Genomic DNA, 18,083 nt, shown 5'->3' on the forward strand with positions numbered 1-18,083 from the left:
GTTTTAAGAGTCCCCAATAAAATTTTTTTTAAAGATCTATAGTAAAAGACGGGTTTAACATTTTTTTTAAAGTTGGCTTAAACATTTATCTTCAAGTACCAGGTTGATTGTGTGATTGATTGTACTAAACGTGTGGCACTCCTCGTTTAGGGAATCAAAAATGAATTCTTGGTGAATGCTCTCACTGCCTGCAGTGCTGTCGGAGTCTGTCCTGGCATTTGATAGAACTTGTTAGGGGATTAGGTAAGACAGGATGTTGGTACATTTGAGGTCATTAAACCAAGAAAGGAAGGGGGACACATCTTGCTGCCTGTATTGTGCAGCTGAACTCAGTGCCGACTAGCTAAGGGACTTTCTTTGTGCTGTGTACCAACACTAAAACTGTGCTTGGAAACAGACTGGAGGGCAGAGACAGCTCCATCCAGATGCAGAACTTGGTAAATACCTATCTTTCCAAGAAAGACTGTTTTCCTTGTCCTCTTATGGAGGAGGCGTGGAAGGCTGCACAGTGTTTGCAAAGGGACATGGTAGGAGGTCAGCTGGAGAAACAAGCCGGCAGCCTGGTATCCCCACACTTCCACTTTCAGGCTGGGGGAGGATGAAGAAGGTGCCTCAGAGAACTTGATTTGGGTGAAAGGTTTTGTTCCAAGTTAAATGAAATAAATGCCCACGCTTGTTTTCCACATGTGTGTCTTTGTTTCTCTGTCCTTAGATCTTCTTTTTTTAATTTTCTCATCAAGAAATACTCAAGCATTATTGGGTCATAGGGAGGAAAACCTTTTGAGACAAGAACTCCAAGTCTCTTTATATATGTTCATGTCAAGCTCTACCCTTGGTGTGATGTGACTACACAACTAACAGGGTAAAGCTTGTGTGGGAAATGCGTGTTCCTTTAAGCCCTGTGTGGTCCCAGCTCCCCACTGTGGCGCTGGGACCTGGGACCATGACTATGGGAGCAGAGAGTAAGCTCTCCAAAAATACTGTCTTCTCTTTCCAGCCTCTGCTCACACCTTGGTTTCTTCATCAGTAAAATGGGAAGCTTAGACTAAGTGACCTCCAGAGCCCTTTTCAACTGAGCTGTTCCATGCATGATGTAAGCTCTCCAAAGGAGGCAGGGCTGGGAAGTAAGTCTGTAGAGCAGTATAAAACCCCACATGGATAAATATAGTCAACCATCTACTTGTGTGTCCATGCAGAGCTCCTTGGGTTTCTGTCTACACACACACACACACACACACACACACACACACACACACACACCACACACCCTCCCCATTCATTCTCTTTCTCCACTAGCCACAAACTTAAAAGTGAGAAGGCAGGCAGAAGGAAGGAAGTTGGCCCCAGACTGGGAGGAGAGACATGAGTAGTTGACATCAGGCTGTGTTAGGGACTACAGCAAGTCTGGAGTTGAGTGTGAACGTGCCATGTGACTTTGGCACAGTAAGGGCAAGATTTGACATCACTGATAGGTATAAAAACAGACAGCCAAGAACAGAGAAGTCACTGAGGTCACTGAGGGAGACACAGCAGGAAACAGCTTCTGTAGGAAAAGAAGAGGCTTTGCTAGGAGATTGTCATGGAGAGAAAGCGGAGAGAAGATATGTAGTCAGTCTCCAGACAGTTCAGGCTGGAGGTCGATCAGATTTGGGTGTAAGGACTCCAGAATCCGTGAAGGCAAATAGATCCACAGATCAGTGTCCCTCCACTATTTCTAGTAAATCCATCAACCACTACATCCTGCAGTGATTTAGTCTTCAGTCATTATAAATTCATCCACCAAGTGCTAGGGATGAATGGTGAACCAGAGAAGCTAGGTTCCTGCCATGTAAACTTAGCCAGCACAGAGGTCTGTGTCGATCTGGAGAGAATAGGTAATAACATCGTTAACAGCCCAGCCCATTGGAAGTCTTACTCTTTTTCACTGACCTTCTACCTTACCAAGCATGATACCGTTTCCAGGAACTCATTCCTCTAACTAGCATGTGAGATGAATTCTTCACATCCTTGCGTCAAAGGAATATTTTGGCTGTACTTCATTCTTCTGGTCCTCCGTGGGCAGCACATGCTGATAATAGTGTTTCTTCTCTCTCCCCTGTGGAGTTAGAGGTCAGAAGCTGCCGGGATCCACTGTTAACACATGGCGGAACTCCTAGACTGTTGCAGCCATGGACATCGATTGTGGCTCCAATTGAAATGACATCCTTGACAGCGTCAGGATTTTCTTTTTTATCATGCCATTTCGTGTGGATCCAGTTGTGAATATTTTGCTTTCTCTGTGTTGAGTTGTAATCCATACTGCAGGCCGTAGTCTTTTACGTTCACCAGTAAGTCGTCTTCATTTCAGCAATCAGAGTTGCTCTTTTAAATGAGTCTTCCTGGGTCCTGACACCGCATGCGTCTTCTAGTAGTCCGGCTTCTTGAAGTTTTGGTTCAGCATACAGATTGAATAAGTATGGTAAAAGAATACAGCTTTGCTCCACGCCTTTCCTGGTTTAAACCATGCAATGTCTCCTTCTCTTTGACTGACTGCCTCTTGCCCAGGAACCTGTCTGCAGGCTCCACTTGAGCACAATTAAGTGTTGCGGCATCTCCATTTCGTGCAGTGTTGCCCACCATTTCTTTTGATTCACACCGTCGAATGCCTTTGCTGAGAACAATCAACGAATTAACTGATCAATTGGGTATCGAGTGAGAAAACAGGAGAGAACGAAGAGACCTTTCAAGATAACTCCTAGATGTAAATGTTCTAACTGAACCAGTGGGCTAGCCATCATCTAGTGCCCCTCATCTTACCTGTCTTCCAGCCCTTGGCCAGGCTAGCTGCAGTCCTTGCCCCTGCTGCAGTGATCAGCACTGCAGCCCTGGTCCCGTGTAAGACATTGTAGACCTACTTGGCACCTGCAGGCACAAATGGGGCACTTGCCTCTGGCATACCTGTGTGGTTCCCTACACAAGGTAGTGTTTTACAGACTTTCTCTAGCCAAGAGTAAAGCCAACGCAGAGGCAACGTTTCCACAAGGAGGCAAAATGACCTAAGCAACTTGATAAACCTAGGAAGAGAGAAAGCACTCTTGATGCCATCTGTGTCCCCAAGAAGCTGCCCTTCAGAGTTGGCAGGCACCCCAACATATGTGTCCCCCTGCACTACTGCTGGTGGAATGGTACAGGAGCATAGCTACTGGCTGCCAGATTTTTTTGGATGATCCTTGGAGGGAGTAAAGATGGGAAATATGGTCCCTGAGCCCTGAAACCACCCATAAATGTCACCTAAGAATAAGGTGACCAGATTTTAACATCATTGGTAAAGCGGGACACCATTGATAAAACTCATATCCTGGTGAAATAGCCACATGGCAGCAGAAAACCGTATACCCTAGCTTATCGTGCATTCTTTCCAAAAATGGGGACTTTTTAAAAACGCCACGGGACGCAGGAAAAATTGTTAAAAATCGGGACTGTCCCACCAAAAAACAGGACGTCTGGTCACCTTACCTAAGAACCTCTTGCTATCACCCAGCACCCACTTCAGATATTTTCTGCTTGGGCATTGCTAAAGATGGTGATGAACTTCAAAAAATTGAACCCAGAGTGAGATATTCAGTACCATGTGTATTCACTACCTTGTCCATTGCAGGAACTCAAGTGGTTTAGTGTTTATACATTAGGCTGCTAACCATGAGGTCAGACGTTCAAAACCACTAATCACTCCTCAGGAGAAAGATGAGACTTTCTACTTCCTTGAAGAATTACAGTCTCAAAAACTCACAGGGGCAGTTATACCCTGCCCGATGGAGTAACTATGAGTTAGAATCAGCTCAACGTCAGTGAGTTTAGGTTCCCTGGCAGAGTAGGAGATTATAAATTGGGCTGCTAACCGCACAGTCAGCAGGTTAAAACCACCAGCCTCTCCTTGGGAGAAGGAGAGAGCTTACGACTCCCGGAAGGAGTCACAGAGGCAAGTCTACTCTGCCTTATAGGATCGAGATTAGTTGGAAACAACTCAGTGGCAGTGAGTTTACTTTGGAGTTTTTTGGTTCAGTGTTGGATGACACATAGCATCATAGGTTAATAATTCACCTTTAGAGAATTTTTTGATTAAAGTAATTTAAAATAAAAAGATGCTTAAGAGTACTTTCCCCAAGGAGATTCTCTGAGAAAAAAACAAAATTAAATCCTGATGTGCTTCATGAAGCCTAGCCATTTCAGCTCTAGCAAGTTGTGCCTTGTGATGTTTGGTGCATTCCAATTCATAGTTACTCGAGAGGGCAGAGCAGAACTGCCCCTTGGGTTTTCTAGGCAGTTATCTCTATGGGAACAGATTGCCAGAGCTTTTCTCCCATGGAACCGCTTGGCTTCAAACCATCAACCTTTCAGCTTACAGCTAAATGCTTGCAAAACACCACCTACTCTCTCCAACAAGCTACTTAACTCTTTTTTTTCCAGTTTTATTGGCACATCATCCACATATCAATAGTTCAATCATATCAAGAAGAATTATGCAATCATTACCCCAATTTTAGAACATTTTTTCTTTTTTCAGAGTTGTGTGATCAAAATCGGTTCTAGTGCTTCCTCCCCCCTCCTCAACTCTTTAAACAATGAAATCGCTGCATAGCCCTGTAGCTTTGTCACTTTACTTCAACCTACCTGTAGCCTTTCAGCCCTTGCGGAGTTAGGGATAGGGATGCAGTCTCCCCAGATTGCCCGGGGGGCGGGGGGGGCGGGGCAGGCGGTCCGTGAGTCTCTATGGTGAGGCGAGTGTGACTCAGAACACATGTCATCTGCTCTCCAGCAAGCTCTCGACCTCTCTGAGCCATGGTTCTCTCCTCCACCCAGTCAGCCAGAAATACCTATACAATTCCTACCATTGTTTCTAGCACATAGAAATTTTCGATAAATGAATATCATTGTTATAACACATAAATACAGGCTGGTGGTGCAATGTTAAGCATTGAGCTGCTGGCTAAAAAGTCAGAGATAGAAACCCACTAGCCAATTCTGCAGGAAAAAGATGTAGCATCTGCCCTGTCAAGATTAAAGGCGTGGAAACCCTATGTGGCAGTTGTATTCTGTCTAGTAGGGTAGGTAGTCATTCAGAACTGACTAGACAGCAGTGGGTTATTTCATTTCATATGTAGGAATGAGCTTCTGAAAGCTTGTAAAAATTGGAATTGAAGGTGAACATTTTGAAGTCCCTTCATATAGTCTAACGCTGCTACTGTGTGCCTGCTCTGAGCAGGAACATTGTCCTCTGGGCTTGGTGGGCCAGGATGTCCTCCCCTCCCTTCCATCCCTTTTTGTTTCTCTCACGTTCTCTATGCAGATGTGCTCCTCTCCCCAAGCTGTAGCCCCAGTGCTGTCCTCTGTAGTGAGCTGTAGATCTCACTTTTCTCCTGAAGAACCATTATGGGGTTGAACCACCAACCCGACACCTAACCCTCAGTGCCCAGGAACCCAAAAATCTGGTTTTGTATTTTTGACATGCTACTTTTTCGCTTTTTCTGTTTTCTGAATTGTTAATGGCAAGTAATTCTGATTTACTCCATCCCATGCCTGGTGAAAATCTGAACACTCTCCCAACACACGCTTAGGAATCTTAGACTCCTTGACTGTCAAAGAGGCGAATGTTGTAGCTGTGGTTCTTCAACTAGAATAACTTGGCCCAGCACCTGAAATGTGTAAGTGGAAAGTTTCAGAGTTGTTTTATCTTAATTAAACTTCTCCATCCTATCTTAAACGGTTCTTTATTCTCTTCCTAGCTCTTTATTCATTGCAAGGGCAGGGGGTAGGGGCACACACATTTCCTTGTATCACCTTCCCGTGCCAGTGGAACAAAACACAAAGCCACAAGATGCATGATTCAAAGGTCTCTGCCTTATGCAAGTGGCTGTTTCAACTCTGAAATGTAGTTTGAGGTGGGGTGGGTGGGTTTTTGTTGGGTTTTTTTTTTATTCATTTCTGTACTTTCCAAAAATTGAACATCAAATGACCCTTTTTCTTTTTGAAGCCCTTTTGGCTATAAAGCGGTGTGTGACTGCTGCAGTTATTCTGAAGATGAATAAGTACTCCAGGGCCACTTCCACACAGTAAATAAATTTACTGCTAAAACTGTCACCAAATTTTCAGTAATAGCTGATAGAGTGTGGGACAAGCCAGACATCTGAAGAGAGAAAGGATCATCTCCAAGTGCAATCTGTAATTTAAGGACTATGTTTTGAACTCTTATTTTTAAACCTTTCTTCTCAATCCAAAGGAATTGAATGATGTAATGTGTGTGTGTCGCATGTGTAGGTAGGTGGATGGAGAATTATTTGTTAATCCTAAGCACAGTAGTCTGATTTTGCGCATGGTAACCAGAAGAGACATTTTGAAAGTAGAAGGCAGACTGGTTCACCAGTGTCAGGCACGAGTAATCCCGTCGGGAGACTGAGCCAAGTCAGATGGTTTTGCTTGAAGAATTTTTCACCTCAAAGGATAATACCAGTACCATGGAGAGAATTCATCTTAAAAGCTCTGTTTCCCCAGTCATGCTGTCCCTGTCTTATCAAGTGTAGACAAGGGTCCAACAAGAGCCTGAGCCAGCTCTGAGTGTTGTGTTCTCTCTGCATCCCTCTCCATCCCAAGTGGGCGAGAGGAGGTGATGAGGAAAGGGGAGAATTGACAGCATGGGGACACAGGAGCAAGGGAGCAATGTTGGGCAACTGAAGAGCATTCAGCCACTTTTGCGTTTCTTAGACATTATGATATTGGTATTAGATTTGCTATGAAAAAAATTAATATCTACCTCCACCTGTCGTTTCCTGGGGGAAGGCAAATCCCATTACAGCTTCCAAGAAAAGCTTAGCTAAGTGCTGCATTTCAAGGATAAAGAGTGTAATCAGCCTAACTCATACATGAAGTGCCTCCTAGAAAGCCTGATCATTTTCACTACTAATTGGTATAAATGTTCCCTGGCCCACTGTTTGCAGCTGGAGACCCACTTAGACTTTTTATGACTGTTGCTGTAATTAAATGCCATTTACTTTTTCTGAGCTTAAGAATGCAGGCCCCACTGATTTTTTCTTTTAGGTAAATTTAAGTTTGTGCAAGAGGGAATTACTTACAGATAATTTCCCATATCTTGGATATGTTTCTTTACTTGTAAGTGAATGAATAGTCACCATTCAAGTACCTCTTTTGGAACTTTCCCCCAGCTTCTCTAACAGTAAATATGAAGAAATGAAAACGCAGTGCTTTCATGCTTACTGTAGCCTTACCCCGGCTCCTCACCACCTTTTCCTAAGAGCAGCTAGTGAACCACGTCAAGTTCTCACGAGCTCTCTGAACACACTCTAGCCAAGAAGCTCCATGAGGACAAGAAGGGTTCTCAGCCCTTGGACTCACTATTGTTATAAAGACAACAAAATAGTGCCTAGCACCTAAGGGGTGGCTAGCAAATGCAGGGGGGTTTCAAAATGTTCTTGGAAATTTTGCATTATCGTTTCCATTTTCTAGAATCCAGTAGTACGTGTTGAATGTATGGGCTACGTATTATCCTGTGGGCTTTGAGGTTCTGAAATAGATTTTTTTAAAGCTAGTATATAAAGCAATCTATTACCTGTACTATCTACACTGTCTAGTAATCACATGTGGCAATCTTAATGTAAATGTAAACATTTAAATTGACTCAAATTAAGAATTAAAATGTCCCTCAGACATTTTAGCCACAAGTGACGGGTGGCTATCAGTGCAGATACTCAACATCTGCACTATTGCAGAAAGTCGCATCTAGGCAACCCTGGGAAAGCATTATTAGCAGAAGCCAGAGTTAGTGGCCGCCATCTTTTTGAGGTGAAATTCCCATGGGACTTTGATGTGCATTCAAAATACCAAAAAACAAACAAGCAAACAAAAAAGCTTTTACACATCTTCCCCTACACTATAGGAACTTAGGCAAGACATCATGTGACCCACAGAGGTAGTTCTGTATTTAAAATTGCTATAGCTGGACAACAGAGGGACTGATGGCAAGCCTGACATTTGTTTGACATACACTGACTAGACCAGTTGTTAAAGTGGGAACGCTCTGTACCAGTTAATAAGAGCTAATGGTTCTAGCTCATCTGATACCTCTTTCCTCTGTCCCAGAGGCCTGACCCACCTAGAATCCCCCGACTTCCCCTCAGTCATCAACTAAAGCTTAGTTAATGCCTGTCCCATCCCTGTCCCAGTTCTACAGGTCTTGGTTTGGTGAACACTAGCCTTGACTTACTGTATCATAGCCTCTTGAAAAGGGCTGCTTTCCAAGACGCCCCAAGATGGTCATCACCACCATGACCAAGTCCAAGATCACAGATCCGTTGGCCTCATGATCTTAAAAACCATCTGGTGCAACCCCTTCATTTCACTGGAAAAAAAATCATGTCTCAGAGAACCATTTGGATACTTTGTGGTCAATTCAGAAATCTAAAATCTCCTGAGTACTTTTTTTTGCTTGCTACATCTTCCTGTGTCTGTTTCTTTGAGTGTGAAATGGGGATTAACATCTTTATGCCTCACAAAATTGTTAGTAAAAATTAGTCATAACCAACATTTAATGTGTGTTTTATAGTTAGAAGATTTTAATTTAATTCTCTCACAACCTGGGAGCCATGTTACGCTGAGAGGCCCTGAGTGGCCTGTCCAAGGTACACAGCTACTAAATGTGACAAAGTTCTAACTAATCTAACTCTCTGAGGGCTTTGAAAGTGCTGAACCTTCGTAAGTGTAAGACTCTATACCCACAAGGCAGGCCTAGTTTTTAACTTGTGGTATTTTGCAGTTCAGGATTCAGTGACATTGGAAGTGGAAACTTTGTTCACGAGCTTTTTTATTTTTACTTTGATAATGTGCCAAATGAACAGACGTTTTAGTAACATTAAAACAGAAGAAGACTGCTTCCAAATATATTTTTGAAATGAGAGAATCCAAATTTGTAATTAGCTTTACAAATGCTAGTTGTACAGTTTGAGTATCTAAAGAGCTTCTGGTAATCATTGGAGCTGTAGTTGGTGATTTGGCATGGGTGTGTGTGTGTGTGTGTGTGTGTGTGTGTGTGTGTGTGTGTGTGTCCGTCCCAGCATTGGAACCCATGTGTCCTTGAGGGATTATTTCCTCTTTCACCACTCTATTTTTCATACCCTGTAGTGCTGGTGTGCTTGGAAAACTAACCATATCATTTCTAAGACACTCTGCTCACTTTGACACTAATTGTCAGGAGAATGCTACTGAAAGTCCAGTGGCGTGCCTTAGTGTGGAGAAAGGGTTGTCCTGAGGCATCTTGCAGTGGTTTCCTTTCTCATTTGTATAGAGACAACCCTTCAAGTTAGGTAAAATTGTTAGGGAAAGATCAATTCAACTCAGCCCCAAATAAAGTTGAAATATGCATTCTTCCTTTCTGTCATCTGTGTATACCATTGTCTCGATTGTCTTGTTACTCGCTTTCTCTAATTCTTCTAACTGGAATCAAGTCTGGCTCAGGGACACCCGAGGACAGAGTAGAAGCGATCTATAGAGTAGATCCTTTTAGTAGACAGCCTCATATTCCTATTGAAGAGTTTGAACCTTAGACTGGTGGTTAGCTGCCCACTGCTTAACCTACCAGGCCCCCAGGGTTCCTCATACTGCACACTACATTCAGAAATTGAGTTTTTAGGTAAGAAAAAAGTAATATTTTCTTTTCTTTGAGTATAAAAATTTGTGGTATTCTCTACACCAGCTGTCCTGAAAAGGCCAATATATACAAAGAGAAAGAAAATGGAAAGTGATTAGAAAAAGCTACAAATGAAAAGAAGTATTAAAGCCCAGCTTTAGCATTACTGAGTTGCAGTCCCATTTTAGAAGAATGCATTTGTATGATGTTCATGTTTTAATATCATATATTGTGTGTCTTCATGTTTACGTTAGTCTGGTTATACTAGAGAAACAAATTCATAGACGCTCATGTGTATAAGAAAGTGTTTAAAAAAATTTTAAGAGTATTACATAAAGAGTAATTGTACAATAAGAAAACATCCCAGCCCAGGCCAAATCAAGTCTGATATTAGACCATGTGTCCGACACCAATCTTTCAAGTCCTCTTCAGACTCATGAAACACATGCAATGATGTCAAATGCAGGAAGGTCACAGGCCAGTTGTTGGGAAGTCTTGTGGATCCAGTGGCATTGTAAGCATAGCAGCGCTGGCAGGGGTCTCCACGTGGCTCCTCCAGCTCAGGGCCCTGGCATAGCTCCATGTGTCTTGTCAGCTGGAATGTCTCCCGGGAGTGAGCATGTGTCCCACCTCAAGCGAATGGTTTATCTCCTTAGCACCTCCAAATGAGGTCATCAAGCTGCCACCTGATTGACAGGCTAAAGTCCACCCCTTCACTCTTAATTCTCAAATTGACAACAGTTTGTGTAACCACCACAATATTTTCCACATGTACCCGATTTAGTGTTGTATGTCGATTAAACTCTCAACACTCATCACTCTTATTCTCTGAGAGAGACCACCTCCCTCATGTCAGGACTTATGTAGAGTTTTCTGTTACACAGTGTTCTTGGCCTCTATTTACACTCATTTCCCTACTTCCTGTAGATTCTGTCGATGGCACTAGCAAGAGTGCAAAGGCAAAGTTGGTGATTTAAGTCGTCAGAGTAATGAGATGCTAACCCCAAACCAACTGCCATTGAGCTGACCCCAACTCACGGAGACCCTTTATGCGGTTTCAGCATGATAACTCTTTATGGGAGCAGACAGCCTCGCCTTTCTCTTGGGAGCAGCTGGTGTGTTTGAACCACTAACCTTGAAGTTAGCAGGCCAACACCTAACCCACAGTAGCAATCAGAGCTCCTTCATGAGACCCTAAATCAAACCAAAGCCACCACCACAGGGTTTATAAGGCTTTGTAACTATTTAAAAGAGCAGAAAGTCAGCCTCACCTTTCACCCAAGGAACGGCTGGTGCATTTGAATTGCCAGTCTTATAGTTAGTCCACTGCATAATCTGCAGCATCACCATGGCCCCTAAATGCAACACTACCAAGCTTCCTGCCATCAAATGGATGCTGACGCATAGGGACCCTGTAGGACAGAGTTAAACTGGCCCTGTGAGTTTCCAAGACGGTTACCTCTTTACAGGAGGTCGAAGCAGCTGGCAGTTTCAAATGCAGACTTCGCATTTAGCAAAGTCTAATGTGTGACCACTATGCCACCAGAGCTTGACTACATGTTTGAAATTCCTACTCTCTATTCCTCTCAATTTATGAAGGGGTTAGAGGGGCAGAGTGGGGGTGGGGATGGGGTGGTGGTGATGAGTAAGCACATTCTTCCAGCCTTCTCTGCCCCGAAATTTGATTCTGGTGCCCTTAGATAATGCATGCGAAGCCCTGGCAGGACAGTTGACACATCATATGCACTCATGAATTTAGCCAGCACTCCTGGTTTGTCTGATTCGATTGTATCTTCATAGCTTCTCTGTTTGCTCTCAGATGGGCATGCAGGAAATAGGAAAATACGAAGCAGAGGGGCACAGGAGGCCTCAGTGCAAACATTGACTGATCAGCCCACACAGAGTCAGAGGCTGGCTGTTTTTCTCCGTGTGATGGTGTGTTGCTATCCTTCCGACAACCCTTTTCCATGTTAGACTGATTGGACCCTGGCCTGTCTTTGAGCTGCTTTCAGGGTCGGGGAGCACCCTGGGAGGACATGGACATGTGCCTTTAACCCCATGGTCTTGTTGATAGCATTTCTGCTTGTGTGGATTAGTCCAGAGAAACACAGCCAGAGGGCACCAAAAATGAGTTTAAACCAAAGCCCAAAATGATCCAAACCTACTGCCATTGAATCAATTCCAACACATAGCAAGCAACACTATGTAGAATTTCCGAGGCTGTAATTCTTTACAGGAGTAGACAGCCTCGTCTTTCTTCTGCAGACCAGCTGGGGGGTTTGAGTCACCGGCCTTGCAGCTAGCAGTCAGCACTTACCCAACAGTGCCACCAGGCCCCCTGAAAATTAGTTTCCAAAAGCTGAAGTTTAGCTGCCATTGAGTCAGCCCTGACCCATAGAAACCCTGGATTCTTGCAGCGTTCATAAAGTCAGGTGGGGCATACCAGGGATGGATACCAGGAGCGGAAATGTGCAAGATTTACGTTGCTAATTGTGAACTGTTCCTCTCCAAATAGGTGGATGCTCGCTGACCTGTCACAAGGTTGCCCCACAAAGCTTTGGGGTCCATGTCTGAATGGATTGCTGTAGCCTCCTCAGTTCTCCCTTCACCCAGTTCCCTGCATCCTAAGACTCAAAGCCAGCACAGGACCTGGAAAAATTACATGTAAGTGTTAACTAAAGTCTCTATTCCAGAACTAATGACGGTAAGCTTATTCTTGAAATTGTCATCGGCAATAAGAACAAATAACCTAGCTGGGCATGAAACACTTATTTTTGTCAGTGTGGGATCTGCACACTGGTGTTTCTGCAGCTCCTAACCTCAAATCCAACTCGCTGCCATAGAGTCTGCCTCAGTGTGAAGGATCATTCTGAAAGCAGGCAGTGCATCAACTCACGCCTGAGAAAAGAGCTCTAGATCCCCTCCACCCTTTCCTACTTCAAACCCCAGCCCAGGAGGTTCTTTTCTTCTGTGCCAGCTTGGCCCTGGAGGGTTGGGTTCATTCTTTGCCCCAGGTTTTAACAGGTGTGGCCAATAGAGCCGTTATTAGGCTAAACTGCAGCAATAGCCTTTTTGCAGGTGAGCTCATCGTGCGTTTAGAAACACTGGGAAGAGAAAACCAGGTCTCCCCTGGACTAGGAAAATATATTGTTCCTTTGCAAAATGAGTCATCATGGTATTATCCCTCCCCTAGTACACTGAAATGTGACATGATTTACAAAGCACAGCTGTGAAGGGAGGCATAACTCTCCTCAGTAGCCCCAGTCAGAGATCCCAGGTTTTCATGGGGGTTTTAGGGGCTCACGACTGATTATGTTTTAAGGATCTACATACTATTGTGTTTGTTTAAACTCAAACTTCAAACTCACTGTCATCTTAGAGCAAGCAATCATAGACCTGTTGACATGAACAATTTATACCATGTTAATATTTTTTAAGTAGAACTAAACATAATAGGATGCATATGAACACACATACATGTGTCCATATGTGTCCAAGGTCATGTGTGTTTTACGTATTTCTAGGCTCTCACTGTGGGAGTTATAACATTTTCCTGTGTTGCGATGAATGTGGTAATAACACAAGTGTTTCTGTCCAGTAAGTGTTTTGAGAAGTTCCTGGATATTTTAAATCTGTAAATAAGTACTGTAATTTATAACATTGTACTTGAATATGGAATTATTCAACGTAGCACTTTGTTCTTTTATAACTCTGAAATTGAGAATAATCATTATTAATAAAGCCATTTCCTGGTAAATATGCAATGAAGGAACATGTGTAATGCCTAAACAATATCAGAAGCAGAAATTCTGGAGAGGGATTTACATGCATAAGTGAAGATCACAAAGTCAGAAAAATAGATGAAAAGCAGTAGGTGATGAAAGACTTCTATAACAAGTAGGGTCTTCAAAAAGTGTGTGGGAAATGACATGATCTCTTCATTCCATTTTTCCATGAGCTTGTGACTCCACTGACCCACAGCAGTGTCCTGGGGGCTGTCTGGGGGGTCGCAGGGCTGGCTCTCACATACTCTTAGATCTCTGGGGAGTACAGCATTCCTGGGAGGAAGGTTGTCAGTTAGGCAGCATCTTCTTTATATAATAAAAAGTGGATTGGATCAAGAGCTCTTTAATGTTCAAACATGGTACAGACTTAAACCAACCCTACTGCCATTGAATCAATATCAACTCACAGTGACCCTGAAGGACAAATTTGAACTCCTCCCTAAGGGTTCTAAGATGATAACTCTTTTCAGGGGGATACAGCCTCGTCTTTCTCCCATGGAACACCTGGTGGGTTAGAACCGCCAACACTCAACTCACAGTGTGACCAGGGCTCCTTTAAACGCGTGGAGTTGTTGGGATGTACAGCCCGGATATTTGGAGACATTGCATGGACTACAATGCGGTCCATAATGGTCCATTTCCTCTCGGCGGCCAGGGAGGGCAGAAGGCTGCTGTGGCTGCTCAGATGAGCTGGCTCCTGCTCCTGTCAGGGAAGGACCTGCCCGAATCACCCTCTGTGCCTGAGCAAAACACACCCACCTCTGCCCAGAGGGCTTCTCTGAAGCTGACCACTGGGCCCACCTGCTGCCTGAGAATGCTGAGCAAAATACCCAGTGAGCACTCAACCGGGATGCAGCCATCCCTAACCCTGGCCCTGACACCCTTGGGTCAGGGGGAGATCTGCAGAGGATTTCAGCCTTGGGCCGTGGTTTTCCCCCAGGGTCAGGACCTATGAGAGGGCATCACACAGTCCATGGGGACATTCCATATCTTTGCATTTGATTTTTCCATGAACTTTGGAAGCCCCCTTGTATTTGTTGGAAACCATCAGGAAGAGTGATGATGGACAGATGTAGTGTCCACTAAAGGGCCCTTTACAGAGATAGGAAACTTGCGTCCCTATGACAAAGGAGCAGAGTACAGCTGGATGGTGTGTCAGTAAATGACTCCGTGTCTAAGCCACCGGCGTGTGCAGTGTCACAGAGCCGTGTGAACAGCTGTGGCAGCAGACGGCTTCATCAGTGGAGTTGAGAGTTTAGGCAGGAACCAAGAAATAAATGCTTTCCATGGGTTCTACAAGTAGAAAATGAAAACCTCAAGAGAAAAGTAATAGAAAATCCTTTTCCAGCTGTTTCTAAATATTATGATACCTGTTTTACCTCCTCCACATTAAGAATAATTTCTTTTCCACCACTAAAATTCTGTAATATTGGGAAGAAGAGCTTTTCTTGTACCTCCAGATCATACAATTTAGTGCGTGGCCTCAAGTCCCATGAAGACTCCGCTGGGTTGAATCCACTGGGTTAGTCCATTAGTGCCTGTGTTTGTGTGGGGTGAGCTGACCTTGAAGAAGGACCAGAGATTTCTCATGGAGCCTAGTAGCCACTTTCCTTCGGGTATCCTTCCCTCACTATCTGCGGGCCCTAACCTTGGACCTGACCAGGGATGAAGATTCCTGAAGAGTAGTCCCTGAGATTCCACAGTTTCAAAAAGTTGAGGAGCCACAGTCCCAAAGTATTCCACCTCTTCCTTAAGGCACCAAGATCATTAGGATATGTGGCTACAGGTATTTGTAGATTATATTGTACATATAGTTGTGTACACACACGCATGTACATATGATTAAGGAAAAGGCAGAGCCAGAAAAGGGATCCGAGAAAGTCACCAACATTAAACTTGCATTGTCACCTTGTCAGGTACCATCAAGTTGGTTCCAACTCAGTGGCACCTTATGTTGAACAGAACAGAAACACTGCCTGACCCACTGCCCCACAGCCATCCCTCTGTTTGAGCCCAGTGTTGCCGCTCATGTGTCAGGCCACCTCATTGAGACTTCCTTTGTTTCACCAAGTGAGACTGGCCCCTCTGGGTAGCAGGGCCAAAGTATGTGAGACAGTCTTGCCATTTTCACTCTTAAAGCGTTGTCTGGCTGTACTTCTAAAACAAATGTGTTGGGCTGCCAGACATAATATATTTCATCTTCATTGCCGACCCCATCATTCGCAGGCTTCAATTCTTATTCCGTCTTCCTGATTCCTTGTTGTCCAGTATGTGAAGGGGTTGGAAAAGACACCCTGGTTTGAGTCAGCCTCACCTCAGTCTTCAAAGTATCCTACTTGCTTTTTAATATTTTAAGGAGATCTTTTGTAGCAGATTTTCCCAGTGCCATTTGCTTAATTTCGTGACCACTGCTTCCTTGGGTGTCGACTGTGGACTCAGTAAAACAGGATCCTTGACACCGTGAGTCTTTTCTTTATCATGATGTTGTCTGTTGGTCTAGTTATGAGGATTGCGCTTTCCTCATGTTCATGTATAATCCATACTGAAGGCCGTAGTCCTTGATTTTTATCAGGAAGTGTTTCTGTAAGCTTTCGGCTAGTGAGGTTGTGTCATCTGCATATCACAGGTTGGGTTTTTTTAATCATTGTATTGGGGCTCATTCAACTCTTATCACAATCCATACATACATACATACTGTGTCAAGTACATTTGTACATTTGCTGCCATCATCGTTCTCAAAACATTTGCTTTCCACTTGAGCCCTTAATATCCGCTCCTCATTTTTCCCTCCCTCCCCACTCCCCTTCCCCTCATGAACCCTTGATAATTGATAAATTATTATTATTTTGTCATATCTTATACCATCCGACATCTCCCTTCACCCACTTTTCTGTTGTCCATCCCGCACAGAGGAGGTTATATATAAATCCTTATTATCAGTTCCCCCTTTCTACCTCACCTTCCCTCCACCCTCCGGGTATCGCCACTCTCACCACTGGTCCTGAAGGAATCATCTGTGCTGGATTCCCTGTGTTTCCAGTTCCTATCTGTACCAGTGTACATCCTCTGGTCTAGCCAAATTTATAAGTTAGAAGTGGGATCATGATAGTGGGGAGTGGGGGAGCATTTAGGAACTAGATGAATGTTATATGTCTCATCATTGCTACTCTGTACCCTGACTGGCTCGTCTCCTCCCACAACCTTTCCATAAAGGGATGTCCAGTTGCCTAAAGATGGATCTTGGCTCCCCAATCTGCACTCCCCCTCATTCACAATGATTTTATTTTTTGTTCTTGGATACCTGATACCTGATTCCTTCAACACCTCATGGTCACACAGACTGGTGTGTTCTTCCATGTGGGCGCTGTTGCTTCTGAGCTAGATGGCCGCTTGTGTACCATATCACAGGTTTTTAGTGAGTCTTCCTCCAATCTTGATCCACATTCTTCTTTTATATAATACAACTTCCTACAGTATTTGTTCAGCATAAAGACTGAATAAGTATGTATAAATACTGACATTTTCCCTGACTTTAAAGCACACAAAATTCCCGTGTTCTGTTCAAACAACTAACTTCTTAGTTTATGTACTGGTTCTAAATGAACACAATTAAATGTTCTGGAATGCCTAGTCTTTGTAATCTTATCCATAATTTGCTATGATTTATGCTGTCGAATGCTTTTGTATAACCATTAAAACACAAATAAACATCTGTCTGGTGTCTTCTGCCTTCAGTCATGATCCACCTCCATGTCCACAATGATATCCCTTGTTCCAAATCCTCTTCTAAATCCAGTCTGAATTTCTGGCAGTACCCTATCTATGTACTACTGCAAAGATGTTTAATTATCTGCAACAAAATTCTATGTGCATGTGATATTGTTTGATAATTTCTGTTTTCATTTGAATCACCTTTCTTTGGAATGGGCACCAGTATAGCTCTCCTCTACCTGGTTGCCCAGGTAGCTGTCTTCCAAAATGATGTGTCCAGGTGAGTCAGTATCTCTAGTACTGCATCCAGGTGTTGAAAGATTTCAGCTGGTGCTCTATCAGTTCCGTGAGTCTGGTAGCTTTTCCCCAATGCCTTCAGTGTACAGCAGACTTCTAAAACTAATACATAAATGAAGATATATGTGCATGAGTAATCTCAATCTCCTCACACCCCCAGGTTTTCCATGCCCTTAGAATTATATGCTCTGTTTTTCACTTAGGGTTGGAGACAGGGAAAACTAGGTTCTGAGTAAATGTACATAGGGAAACTACAAAAATGTCAAAAATGAAATGAAAGATTTTTATAGAAAAGACAGGGCAAATCAGCCAGTCTAAGGGAAGGTCATCCTTGACCTCAATAGGAACTTACTAGCACCATAAGCTTGGTGTGGAAATTGCTTGGATATAGTTACTAATCCAAATACAATTCAGCCCATGACCATAGTTTTGGGGTAGTCACAGATTCCTCTCCACATAAGACCACTCAGTCTACACAATTGATCTATGTATGGATTGTGATAGGAGTTGTATGAGCCCCTAATAAAACAATTAAAAATAATTTTTAAAAACATAAAGAGGAACCAAAAAAACACTCAGCCAACAATCACCAAACAAAATAACATAGGGTAGTGAAC

At 43.5% G+C, this 18,083-nt stretch overlaps 1 protein-coding gene across 1 annotated transcript in view; it reads left to right on the forward strand.

Annotated features, from left to right (window-relative positions):
• The window catches only part of BACH2 (BACH transcriptional regulator 2), a 436,126-nt gene that overhangs the window by 225,666 nt on the left and 192,377 nt on the right, over window positions 1-18,083 (forward strand). Inside the window, exon 3 of the mRNA XM_075554764.1 lies at window positions 12,189-12,337. The gene's annotated coding sequence lies outside the window, so the exon portion shown is untranslated. The remainder of the gene's footprint in view (window positions 1-12,188; window positions 12,338-18,083) is intronic.

Source organism: Tenrec ecaudatus, chromosome 7 (genome assembly GCF_050624435.1).
Source record: "Tenrec ecaudatus isolate mTenEca1 chromosome 7, mTenEca1.hap1, whole genome shotgun sequence".
In the NCBI taxonomy this organism is placed as follows: domain Eukaryota; kingdom Metazoa; phylum Chordata; class Mammalia; order Afrosoricida; family Tenrecidae; genus Tenrec; species Tenrec ecaudatus.